At 41.9% G+C, this 14,818-nt stretch overlaps 1 long non-coding RNA gene across 1 annotated transcript in view; it reads right to left on the reverse strand.

Annotated features, from left to right (window-relative positions):
* LOC139760925 (uncharacterized) overlaps positions 1-14,818 on the reverse strand; it is a 134,622-nt gene that overhangs the window by 53,975 nt on the left and 65,829 nt on the right. The window contains exon 5 of the long non-coding RNA XR_011715433.1: positions 14,072-14,316. This is a non-coding gene — a long non-coding RNA (uncharacterized lncRNA). The remainder of the gene's footprint in view (positions 1-14,071; positions 14,317-14,818) is intronic.

Here is a 14,818-nt window from a genome sequence, read left to right on the forward strand (position 1 = left end):
TTCAAAACACCCTCTTCTGCTCTCTCAACTACACTCTTTTTATTACCACACATCTCTCTTACCCTTTTATTACTTGATCAAACCACCTCACACCACATATTGTCCTCAAACATCACCATTTCCAGCACATCCACCTTCCTCTGCACAACTCTATCTTTAGCTCATGCTTCACAACCACACAACATTGTTGGAATCACTATTCCTTCAAACATACCCATTTTTCCTTTCCAAGATAATGCTCTCGACTTCCATATATTTTTCAACACTCCATTCCCCACCCTATGATTCACTTCCGCTTCCATGGTTCCATCCGCTGCCTAATCCACTCCCAGATATCTAAAACACTTCACTTCCTCCAGTTTTTCTCCATTTAAACTTACCTCCCAATTGACTTGTCCCTCAACTTTACTGTACCTAATAACCTTGCTCTTATTCACATTTACTCTCAGCTTTCTTCTTTCACACACTTTACCAAACTCAGTCACCAGCTTCTGCAGTTTCTCACACGAATCAGCCACCAGCGCTGTATCATCAGCGAACAACAACTGACACACTTCCCAACCTCTCTCATCCACAACAGACTGCATTCTCGCCCCTCTTTCCAAAACTCTTGCATTCTTCTCCCTAACAACCCCATCCATAAACAAATTAAACAACCATGGAGACATCACACACCCCTGCCGCAACCCAACATTCACTGAGAACCAATCACTTTCCTCTCTTCCTACTCGTACACATGCCTTACATCCTTGATAAAAGCTTTTCAATGTTTCTAACAACTTGCCTCCCACACCATATATTCTTAATACCTTCCACAGAGCATCTCTATCAACTCTATCATATGCCTTCTCCAGGTCTATAAATGCTACATACAAATCCATTTGCTTTTCTAAATACTTCTCACATACATTCTTCAAAGTGAACACCTGATCCACACATCCTCTACCACTTCTGAAACCACACTGCTCTTCCCCAATCTGATGCTCTGTACATGCCTTCACCCTCTCAATCAATACCCTCCCATATAATTTACCAGGAATACTCAATAAACTTATACCTCTGTAGCTTGAGCACTCACTTTTATCCCCTTTGCCTTTGTACAATGGCTCTATGCAAGCATTCTGCCAATCCTCAGGCACCTCACCATGAGACATACATACAATAACCTTACCAACCAGTCAACGCACAGTCATCCCCTTTTTTAATAAATTTCACTGCAATACCATCCAAACACACTGCCTTGCCGGCTTTCATCTTCTGCAAAGCTTTTACTACCTCTTCTCTGTTTACCAAATCATTCTCCCCAACCCTCTCACTTTGCACACCACCTCGACCAAAACACCCTATATCTGCTACTCCATCATCAAACACATTCAACAAACCTTCAAAATACTCACTCCATCTCCTTCTCACATCACCACTACTTGTTATCACCTCCCCATTAGCCCCTTCACTAATGTTCCGATTTGTTCCCTTGTCTTATGCACTTTATTTGCCTCCTTCTAAAACATCTTTTTGTTCTCCCAAAAATTTAATGATACTCTCTCACCCCAACTCTCATTTGCCCTCTTTTTCACCTCTTGCACCCTTCTCTTGACCTCCTGCCTCTTTCTTTTATACATCTCCCAATCGTTTGCATCATTTCCCTGCAAAAATCGTCCAAATGCCTCTCTCTTCTCTTTCACTAATAATCTTACTTCTTCATCCCACCACTCATTACCCTTTCTAATCTGCCCACCTCCCACGCTTCTCATGCCACAAGCATCTTTTGCGCTAGCCATCTGCTTCCCTAAATATATCCCATTCCTCCTCCACTCCCCTTACTTGCTTTGTATGGGTCTTTCTTTGTCTATTTCCTGGCACTTCCTTGGTAATGCAGGAAAAAACAACAGTAAACTTTAGGAAGAATTAGATTTTCTGGAAATGGGCAAATTATGTATAATAAACAAGAGAAGAAATAGGAACATTGGTGAAGGGGGCAAAAGGGGAAGTGGTAACAGGTAGAGACGAAGTGAAGAGGAGATGGAGTGAGTATTTTGAAGGTCTGTTGAATGTGTTTGATGATAGCATGGCACATGTAGGGTGTCTGGGGCAGGGTGATATGTGAAATGAGGAAGTCATGACGAGTGATTTGAAGACTGAAGAGATGGTGAAAGCCTCATGAAGAATGAAATGTGGCAAGATGTTTAAGTGGATGGTGCTGCAGTTGAATTTATTAAGAATGGCAATAACTGTGTTGATGACTGGCTGGTATGGATTCTCAATGTATGTGTGGATCATGATGAGGTGTCTGAGGATTAGTGGAATGCATGTTTAGAGCCACTGTATAAAGGAAAGTGGGATAAAGGTAAGCATTCAAACTGCAGAGATATAAGTTTGTTCAGTATACCTGGTAAGTTGTATGGGAGGGTACTGATTGAGAGAAGGCATGTACAGAACATTAGGCTGGGTAGGAGCAGTGTGGTTTCAGAAGTGGTTGAGTATGTGTGGATCAGGTGCTTGCTTTAAAGAGTATGTGAGAAATACTTAGAAAAACAGATGGAATTGTATGTGGCATTCATGGATCTCGAGAAAGCATTTGATAGGGTGGAAGATGCCTTGTGAAAGGTCTTAAGAATAAAAGGTGTGGGAGGAGAGCTGCTACAAGCACAAGTTTTTTATGAAGGGTGTAAGGCATGTGTACCAGTAGGATGAGAGGAGTGGGAATGGCACCAAGTGAAGGATGGGCTGCGATGGGAATGTGTGATGTCAACATTTGTTTAAGGATATGGTGAATAGGTAGGAGGTAGAGAATGGTGAGTTTCCAGTGTGGGGGATGAAAGGTCCTTGGAAGTGAGTCAGTTCTTGCTTCTTGATACAGCACTGATGACATATTTGAGTGAGAAAGTGCAAAACTTGGGTACTGAGTCAGGAGGAGTATGTGAAAGGAGGAAGTTGAGAGTGTCTTGGATATCTGGAAGTTGACATGGCAGCTAATGGAACCATGGAAGCAGAAGTGAGTCATAGGTTAGGTGAGGGGTGAAGGTTCTGAGTTGAGTATGTTGAAGAATGTGTGGACGGAATATTTTCTCAGAGGGCAAAAATGGGTATATGTGAAGGTATAGTAGTCCCTAAAATATGCGAGGCATGGGCAATAGATAAAGCTAGGCAGAGGAGAGTGGATGTGTTGGAAATGAAATATATGAAGACAATAAGTTTGTAAGGTGGTTTGATTGAGTAAGTAAGGAAAGGTGGAGAGAGAGCTGTGGTAATAAAAAGAGTGTGGTTGAGATAGCTGAAGAGGGTGTGGTGAGATTTGGACATATGGAGAGAATGAGTAAGGAAAGGCTGACAAAAAGGATATATAAGTCAGAAATGGAGGGAACAAGGAGAACAGGGACATGAAACTGGAGTTGGAAGTATTCATTGATTATTTTATTTTGCTTTGTCGCTGTCTCCCGCATTAGCGAGGTAGCGCAAGGAAACAGACGAAAGAATGGCCCAACCCACCCACATACACATGTATATAACTACACATCCACACACGCAAATATACATACCTCATCTCAACGTATACATATATATACACACACAGACATATACATATATACACATGTACATAATACATACTGTCTGCCCTTATTCATTCCCATCGTCACCCCGTCACACATGAAATACCAGCCCCCTCCCCCCTCATGTGCGTGAGGTAGTGCTAGGAAAAGACAACAAAGGCCACATTCGTTCACACTCAGTCTCTAGCTGTCGTGTAATAATGCACCGAAACCACAGCTCCCTTTCCACATCCAGGCACCACAGAACTTTCCATGGTTTACCCCAGATGCTTCACATGCACTGGTTCAATCCATTGACAGCATGTCAACCCTGGTATACCACATCGTTCCAATTCACTCTATTCCTTGCATGCCTTTCACCCTCCTGCATGTTCAGGCCCCAATCACTCAAAATCTTTTTCACTCCATCTTTCCACCTCCAATTTGGTCTCCCACTTCTCCTCGTTCCCTCCACCTCTGACACATATATCCTCTTGGTCAATCTTTCCTCATTCATTCTCTCCATGTGACCAAACCATTTCAAAACACCCTCTTCTGCTCTCTCAACCACACTCTTCTTATTACCACACATCTCTCTTACCCAATTAGTACTTACTCAATCAAACCACCTCACACCATATATTGTCCTCAAACATCTCATTTCCAGCACATCCACCCTCCTTCGCACAACTCTATCCATAGCACATGCCTTGCAACCATATAACATTGTTGGAACCACTCTTAATTCAAACATACCCATTTTTGCTTTCCGAGATAATGTTCTCTACTTCCACACATTCTTCAATGCTCCCAGAACTTTCGCCCCCTCCCCACCCGATGATTCACTTCTGCTTCCATGGTTCCATCCGCTGCCAAATCCACTCCCAGATATCTAAAACACTTCACTTCCTCCAGTTTTTCTCCATTCAAACTCACCTCCCAATTGACTTGTCCCTCAACCCTATTGTACCTAATAACCTTGCTCTTATTCACATTTACTCTCAGCTTTCTTCTTTCACACACTTTACCAAACTCAGTCACCAGCTTCTGCAGTTTCACACTTGAATCAGCCACCAGCGCTGTATCATCAGCGAACAACAACTGACTCACTTCCCAAGCTCTCTTATCCACAACAGACTGCATACTTGCCCCCCTTTCCAAAACTCTTGCATTCACCTCCCTAACAACCCCAACCATAAACAAATCAAACAACCATGGAGACATCACACACCCCTGCCGCAAACATACATTCAATGAGAACCAATCACTTTCCTCTCTTCCTACACGTACACATGCCTTACATCCTCGATAAAAACTTTTCACTGCTTCTAACAACTTGCCTCCCACACCATATATTCTTAATACCTTCCACAGAGAATCTCTATCAACTCTACCATATGCCTTCTCCAGATCCATAAATGCTACATACAAATCCATTTGCTTTTCTAAGTATTTCTCACATATATTCTTCAAAGCAAACACATGATCCACACATCCTCTACCACTTCTGAAACCACACTGCTCTTCCCCAATCTGATGCTCTGTACATGCCTTCACCCTCTCAATCAATACCCTCCCATATAATTTCCCAGGAATACTCAACAAACTTATACCTCTGTAATTTGAGCACTCACTTTTATCACCTTTGCCTTTGTACAATGACACTATGCAAGCATTCCGCCAATCCTCAGGCACCTCACCATGAGTCATACATACATCAAATAACCTTACCAACCAGTCAACAATACAGTCACCCCCTTTTTTAATAAATTCCACTGCAATACCATCCAAATCCCCAGCCTTGCCAGCTTTCATCTTCCGCAAAGCTTTTACTATCTCTTCGCTGCTTACCAAATCATTTCCCCTAACCCTCTCACTTTGCACACCACCTCAACCAAAACACACTATATCTGCCACTCTATCATCAAACACATTCAACAAACCTTCAAAATACTCACTCCATCTCATTCTCACATCACCACTACTTGTTATCACCTCCCCATTAGCCCCCTTCACTGAAGTTCCCATTGATTCCCTTGTCTTATGCAATTTATTTATCTCCTTCCAGAACATCTTTTTATTCTCCCTAAAATTTGATGATACTCTCTCACCCCAACTCTCATTTGCCCTCTTTTTCACCTCTTGGAGATGGAAGTATGAAGTGAAAAAAATCTGAGCGATCAAAGCCTGATCATTCAAGAGTGTGAAAGGTGTGCAAGGGACAGTATGAATTGGAATGATGTGGTATACTGAAGTTGATGTGCTGTTCAGTGGACTGAACCAAGGTATGTGAATTGTCTATGGTAAATCATGGGATGGCCTGTGGGGCCTGGTTGTGAATGGACAGTGTGATTTTGGTGCACTACATATGACATCTAGAGATTGGATGTGAGCAGATGCAGCCTTTTTTGTCTATTAAAGCATGAAATGACAACCAAGTATGAAAAAATGAAAATGTAAGTACATACTTTATACATATTAAGGCATGTAGTAATCTGTTCCATTACACTTGTAAATTTCCTACTCTTTCTTTTATTTTTTGCAAAATGTTCAAGCACATGTCCTTGTATTTGATATAATAGAAAGGGAAAGAGATGTGTGGTAATAAAAAGTGTGTGGTTGTAGAGCAGAAGAGAGTGTGGACATACAGATAGAATGAGTGAGGAAAGATTGACAAAGAGGATATGTGTCAGAGGTGGAGGAAACAAGGAGAAAAGGGAGACCAAATTGGAGATGGAAGGATGGAGTGAAAAAGATTTTGAGCAATCAAGGCCTGAACATACTGGAAGGTGAGAGGCGTGCAAGGAGTGGAGTGAATTGGAACGAAGTGGTATACTGGGGTCGACAAGCTGTCAATGGTCTGACCTAGGGCATGTGAAACGTGTAGGGTAAACCTTGGAAAGGTCTATGGGGCCTAGATGTGCAAAGGGAGCTGTGGATTCAATGCATTACACATGACAGCTAGAGACTGAGAGTGAATGACTGTGGCCTTTTTGTCTGTTTTCCTGGCACTACCTTGCTGAAGCAGAGGGTAGTGATGTTGTTTCCCATGGGACATGGTAGAGACAGGAATGGATGAAAGCATGCAAGTATGAATATGTGCATATGTCTGTGTATGTTTATGTATATGTATGTATGTGTGTGTGTGTGTATGGGTGGTCATGTATGTTATTTATATTTATTTATAATGCTTTGTCGCTGTCTCCCATGTTAGTGAGGTAGTGCAAGGAAACAGACGAAAGAATGGTCCAACCCACCCACACACACATGTATATACATACACGTCCACACACGCACATACACATACCTATACATTTCATCATATACACATATTTATTTATTTTTATCTATTTTGCTTTGTCGCTGTCTCCCGCGTTTGCGAGGTAGCGCAAGGAAACAGACGAAAGAAATGGCCCAACCCACCCCTATACACATGTATATACACACACGTCCACACATGCAAATATACATACCTATACATCTCAATGTACACATATATATACACACACAGACACATACATATATACCCATGCACACAATTCACACTGTCTGCCTTTATTCATTCCCATCGCCACCTCGCCACACATGGAATACCATCCCCCTCCCCCCCCATGTGTGCGGGGTAGCGCTAAGAAAAGACAACAAAGGCCTCATTCATTCACACTCAGTCTCTAGCTGTCATGCAATAATGCCCGAAACCACAGCTCCCTTTCCACATCCAGGCCCCACACAGCTTTCCATGGTTTACCTCAGACGCTTCACATGCCCTGATTCAATCCACTGACAGCACGTCAACCCCGGTATACCACATCGATCCAATTCACTCTATTCCTTGCCCGCCTTTCACCCTCCTGCATGTTCAGGCCCCGATCACTCAAAATCTTTTTCACTCCATCTTTCCACCTCCAATTTGGTCTCCCACTTCTCCTCGTTCCCTCTACCTCCGACACATATATCCTCTTTGTCAATCTTTCCTCAATCATTCTCTCCATGTGCCCAAACCATTTCAAAACACCCTCTTCTGCTCTCTCAACCATAATCTTTTTATTTCCACACATCTCTCTTACCCTTACATTACTTACTCGATCAAACCACCTCACACCACACATTGTCCTCAAACATCTCATTTCCAGCACATCCACCCTCCTGCGCACAACTCTATCCATAGCCCACGCCTCGCAACCATACAACATTGTTGGAACCACTATTCCTTCAAACATCCCCATTTTTGCTTTCTGAGATAATGTTCTCGACTTCCACACATTCTTCAAGGCTCCCAGGATTTTCGCCCCCTCTCCGACCCTATGATTCACTTCCGCTTCCATGGTTCCATCCGCTGACAGATCCACTCCCAGATATCTAAAACACTTCACTTCCTCCAGTTTTTCTCCATTCAAACTTACCTCCCAATTGACTTGACCCTCAACCCTACTGTACCTAGTAACCTTGCTCTTATTCACATTTACTCTTAACTTTCTTCTTTCACACACTTTACCAAACTCAGTCACCAGCTTCTGCAGTTTCTCACATGAATCAGCCACCAGCGCTGTATCATCAGCGAACAGCAACTGAGTCACTTCCCAAGCTCTCTCATCCACAACAGGCTTCATTCTTGCCCCTCTTTCCAAAACTCTTGCATTCACCTCCCTAAAAACCCCATCCATAAACAAATTAAACAACCATGGAGACATCACACACCCCTGCCGCAAACCTACATTCACTGAGAACCAATCACTTTCCTCTCTTCCTACACGTACACATGCCTTACATCCTCGATAAAAACTTTTCACTGCTTCTAACAACTTGCCACCCACACCATGTATTCTTAATACCTTCCACAGAGCATCTCTATCAACTCTATCATATGCCTTCTCCAGATCCACAAATGCTACATACAAATCCCTTTGCTTTTCTAAGTATTTCTCACATACATTCTTCAAAGCAAACACCTGATCCACACATCCTCTACCACTTCTGAAACCACACTGCTCTATACACATATATGTACATATACAGACATATACACATATACACATGTACATAATTCATACTTGTTGCCTTTATTCATTCCCGTCACCATCCCGCCACACATGAAATGACACCGCCTTCCACCCGCACGTGTGCGAGGTAGCACTAGGAAAAGACAACAAAGGCCACATTCTTTCACACTCAGTCTCTAGCTGTCATGTATATTGCACCGAAACCACAGCTCCCTTTCCACTGACAGCACATTGACCCGGTATACCAAATCGTTCCAATTCACTTTATTCCTTGCACACTTTTCACCCTCTTGCAAGTTTAGGCCCTGATTGCTCAAAATCTTTTTCACTCCATCCTTCCATCTCCAATTTGGTCTCCCACTTCTCGTTCCCTCCATCTCTGACACATATCCTCTTTGTCAATCTTTCCTCACTCATTCTCTCCATGAGACTAAACCATTTCAATACACCCTCTTCTGCTCTCTCAATCACACTCTTTTTATTTCCACACATCTCTCTTACCCTTTCATTATTTACTTGATCAAAACCACCTCACACCACATATTGTCCTCAAACATCTCATTTCTAATACATCCACCCTCCTCCACACAACCCTATCTATAGCCCACGCCTTGCAACCATATAACATTGTTGAAACAACTATTCCTTCAAACATACCCATTTTTGCTTTCCGAGATAATGTTCTCGCCTTCCACATATTCTTCAACACTCCCAGAACCTTTGCCCCCTCCCAATCCTGTGACTCATTTCTGCTTCCATAGTTCCATCTGCTGCCAAATCCACTCCCAGATATCTAAAACACTTCTTTCTCCAGTTTTTCTCCATTCAAACTTACCTCCCAGTTGACTCATCCCTCAACCCTACTGTACCTAATAACCTTGCTCTTATTCACATTTACTCTCAGCTCTCTTCTTACACACACTTTACCAAACTCAGTCATCAGCTTCTGTAGTTTCTCACCCGAATCAGCCACCAGCGCTGTATCATCAGCGAACAACAACTGACTCACTTCCCAAGCCCTCTTATCCACAACAGACTGTATATGTATGTGTAAATGAGTGGATGGGTCAGTCTTAGTCTGTTTCCTAGCGCTACCTTGCTGACTTGGGAAATGGCAATCAAGTATGATAAAAATAAATAAATGAATTAATAAGAACCTCCCCATTCTTCTGAAAATTTAAGCACTATGCTGAATATTGTCAGCACTGCACAAATCTGTTTTTGAGTTTTCCTCAAAACTTCATAGGTATTGGCAAGCAATTTCCCTCCCATAACCACTGCTCCAAAATTATACTGAAATATTGTTTCAAATTCCATGAAATAATCTATCACAGGGACCTCTCAAGTTATGTGAGTTATATTCTTAAAAATGGTCACTTAAATGAAAAAATGTAAATCAAATAAGATAATTAATGAAGGTAAGGGGATTTCATTATTAATAATACAGTCTGGAATATTATATCAGTGAAAAAACTACAGTATACACATACCAGGAAGGTGAAATCCCATTTTAGCAAGAGTTAAGATAAAGCTCTTTATTTATACTTTACACTAAACAATACAAATCATGTTTTGTGGAGACAATCTGCCTCATCAGGCGGATTGTCTCTGAAATATGATGTTCATTGTGTATTGTAAAGTATCCACAAAGAATTATCTAAACTACTAGAGCGAAACCTTCAAAATACTCACTCCATCTCCTTCTCACATCACCACTACTTGTTATCACCTCCCCATTAGCCCCCTTCACTGAAGTTCCCATTTGCTCCCTTGTCTTATGCACTTTATTTACCTCCTTCCAAAACATCTTTTTATTCTCCCTAAAATTTAATGATACTCTCTCACCCCAACTCTCATTTGCCCTCTTTTTCACCTCTTGCACCTTTCTCTTGACCTCCTGCCTCTTTCTTTTATACATCTCCCACTCATTTGCATTATTTCCCTGCAAAAATCATCCAAATGCCTCTCCCTTCTCTTTCACTAATAATCTTACCTCTTCATCCCACAACTCGCTACCATTTCTAATCAACCCACCTCCAACGCTTCTCATGCCACAAGCATCTTTTGCGCAAGCCATCGCTGCTTCCCTAAATATATCCCATTCCTCCCCCACTCCCCTTACCTTTTTGTTCTCATCTTTTTCCATTCTGTACTCAGTCTCTCATGGTACTTCCTCACACAAGTCTCCTTCCCAAGCTCACTTACTCTCAACACTCTCTTCACCCCAACATTCTCTCCTCTTTTCTGAAAACCCCTACAAATCTTCACCTTCGCCTCCACAAGATAATGATCAGACATCCCTCCAGTTGCGCCTCTTAGCACATTAACATCCAAAAGTCTCTCTTTCACACGCCTGTCAATCAACACGTAATCCAGTAATGCTCTCTGGCCATCTCTCCTACTTACATACGTACACTTATGTATATCTCGCTTTTTAAACCAGGTATTCCCAATCACCAGTCCTTTTTCAGCACACAAATCCACAAGCTCTTCACCATTTCCATTTACAACACTGAACACCCCATGTATACCAATTATTCCCTCAACTGCCACATTACTCACCTTTGCATTCAAATCACCCATTGCTATAACCCGGTCTTGTGCATCAAAACCACTAACACACTCATTCAGCTGCTCCCAAAACACTTGCCTCTCATGATCTTTCATCTCATGCCCAGGTGCATATGCACCAATAATCACCCATCTCTCTCCATCAACTTTCAGTTTTACCCATATCAACCTAGATTTTACTTTCTTACACTCTATCACATACTCCCACCACTCCTGTTTCAGGAGTAGTGCTACTCCTTCCCTTGCTCTTGTCCTCTCACTAACCCCTGACTTTACTCCGAAGACATTCCCAAACCACTACTCCCCTTTACCCTTGAGCTTCGTTTCACTCAAAGCCAAAACATCCAGGTTCCTTTCCTCAAACATACTACCTATCTCTCCTTTTTTCTCATCTTGGTTACATCCACACACATTTAGACACCCCAATCTGAGCCTTCGAGGAGGATGAGCACTCTCCGCGTGACTCCTTCTTCTGTTTCCCCTTTTAGAAAGTCAAAATACAAGGAGGGGAGGGTTTCTGGCACCCCGCTCCCGTCCCCTTTAGTCTCCTTCTACGACACGTGAGGAACTGCAGAAGCTGGTGACTGAGTTTAGTGAAGTGTGTGAAAGAAAGTTAAGAGTAAATATGAATAAGAGCAAGGTTATTAGGTACAGTAGGGTTGAGGGTCAAGTCAATTGGGAGGTGAGTTTGAATGGAGAAAAACTGGAGGAAGTAAAGTGTTTTAGATATCTGGGAGTGGATCTGGCAGCGGATGGAACCATGGAAGCGGAAGTGAATCATAGGGTGGGGGAGTGGGCAAAAATTCTGGGAGCCTTGAAGAATGTTTGGAAGTCGAGAACATTATCTCGGAAAGCAAAAATGGGTATGTTTGAAGGAATAGTGGTTCCAACAATGTTGTATGGTTGCGAGGCGTGGGCTATGGATAGAGTTGTGCGCAAGAGGGGGAATGTGCTGGAAATGAGATGTTTGAGGACAATATGTGGTGTGAGGTGGTTTGATTGAGTAAGTAACGTAAGGGTAAGAGAGATGTGTGGAAATAAAAAGATTATGGTTGAGAGAGCAGAAGAGGGTGTTTTGAAATGGTTTGGTCACATGGAGAGAATGAGTGAGGAAAGATTGACCAAGAGGATATATGTGTCAGAGGTGGAGGGAACGAGGAGAAGTGGGAGACCAAGTTGGACGTGGAAAGATGGAGTGAAAAAGATTTCGAGTGATCGGGGCCTGAACATACAGGAGGGTGAAAGGTGTGCAAGGAATAGAGTAAATTGGAACGATGTGGTATACCGGGGTCGACGTGCTGTCAATGGACTGAACCAGGGCATGTGAAGTGTCTGGGGTAAACCATGGAAAGTTCCTTGGGGCCTGGATGTGGAAAGGGAGCTGTGGTTTTGGTTCATTATTACATGACAGCTAGAGACTGAGTGTGAACGAATGGGGCCTTTGTTGTCTTTCCTAGCGCTACCTCGCGCACATGAGGGGAGAGGCGGTTGTTATTCCATGTGTGGCGAGGTGGCGATGGGAATAGATAAAGGCAGACAGTATGAATTATGTACATGTGTATGTATGTATATGTCTCTGTGTGTATATATATGTGTACATTGAGATGTATAGTTATGTATATTTGCGTGTGTGGACGTGTATGTATATACATGTGTATGTGGGTGGGTTGGGCCATTTCTTTCATCTGTTTCCTTGCACTACCTCAGTAACGCGGGAGACAGCGACTAAGCAAAATAACTAGAGCGAAATTTCACTTTTATCAATATCATCATGAACTAATATGATCAACATATTATCAACATACCAGGAAATATAAAATACTATAACATACATACTGTACAAAGAATTCTATTAACAAAAACAAATTTAACAAATTTGGAATCCTGGTGCAATCTTCTCTTCCAAAATAATCCAGTCTCATCCACATCAAAAATCTGTGTATGAGAAAAACTGCCTTTTTAGATAATGGTTTTGAGGGTTCCAAAACTTTTTGGCAGCAATGACATCAGCAGAAGCAGCCTCACCAATCATCTTGATGTTGCAGTAACTGAAGCATTTTTGTTATAATTCACGAACCACTAGGATTTGCTCCTTCCTCTGCTGCCAACATATATATTTTAAGCCTTTGCCATGATCAAAAGCATGCTGTTGGGAACATTTTCAAGAGTTTGGAGTTTGATTCATGTACTTAATATTCATTCCATTTTCTCCATAACTGAACTTGGGAATATGAAGTCTTAGATGCAATGATTAAAGTTCCACATTTGGCACTCTCCTTGATCTTCTGTGCATTATCGCGAATAGTCCACAAAGTAGATTCACTGAGGCCACGGACATGCTTCATGTCAGCTGTTCATTCACCTCTTGCACAACATTCGAGCACATCTACCTTACTCTCCGTCATTATAGCCTTATACTTCTTAGCACCACTAGTACCAAAAGAACTTAAAAGATGCTTTAGAGGCATGATGCAAGGGACAAAATACGTGCTGTATACAGTATACCGCAGCATGCAATACTGCAACACTCCATGACTATAAACTGCCATGCGCTTAAGGGCTTCTTACTTGGTGCTGGTAATGCCACACCACCGTACTGCCATGCCATTGACCATCACCTTATTCCAAATTTAAGCCTACATAGATAAAAAAAAAAAAAAGAGGTTTAAATGAACTATACATGCATTATTCTAAAAATGGCATAAATCAAATATGCACAAATTGACAGGTCCCTGTACTTTTGCTTTCGGTACTGCAAATGTACCAAAGATACCAAAGTTACCCATACCTTCTTCATCAAAATGAAAAATAATTTTTGATTGTATTCTAATAAACCTGACTTATACAACAGGTCTGAGAAACAAACAGCACAACATCTGTGCTTCTTCAAATATTTGTTGTTTATGAACAGGGCCTACAAAAAACCCTGTCCACCTCCCCATACATTTTCAAAGACAATGTAACACTTACATTCTAGCATTCTGGCACCTCTCCTTTGGTCTTGATCTCTATTTGCAGATGTCTGGGCAGGGAACTGGCAAGATTCCTGAAGTATTCTGGGTCCATAGGGTCTTGATTATCTGAATAAGGCGAGGCAATGATGAGGTGCTGCAGGAAGCAGCCACCTGATCAAGCATTCAGAGTGCCCAGTTTAACTAGAAATCTCACATATACCCACATTTTCTTGCTTCCAGGCAGGAATTTGGGCTTCTCCTCTGAAAGGTAAGAGCACAGGTGGAATAAATACTTTGCCCAAAAGTGAAATTCCCATAAGGGAAAGAATAAACATCATTCCCTAAGGATAGCATGAGGAACACAACTCTAGTCTCAGCAACCAGATGTAGAATGATTTCACCCTGAGAACATCATAAGCTAGTACCCACAATAAACCGTAAATGATTTCACCCTGAGAACATCATAAGCTTGTACCCACAATAAACCTTAGCCATGTATTGCCCTTGAAAATATATGGGGAGCAGACGAGTATTTTTGTGGCCACTGTATTCAGTTACATATACAATGGCATTATCCTCAATGGATGAAAATATATCATTACTTATCTATTAATCATCAACTTCTACTTCACTTCTTGCAATTCACTACTGACATTCACACTCATTCATCAACTAAACAGAATCAGTGTCCAGCAGACATTTCAGTTAGAAAGGATGTGATATCATTTATACAGCTGGAGGAAGAAGAAGGCAGCAAGATGTT

Source organism: Panulirus ornatus, chromosome 38 (assembly GCF_036320965.1).
Source record: "Panulirus ornatus isolate Po-2019 chromosome 38, ASM3632096v1, whole genome shotgun sequence".
NCBI classification, from domain to species: Eukaryota; Metazoa; Arthropoda; class Malacostraca; order Decapoda; family Palinuridae; genus Panulirus; species Panulirus ornatus.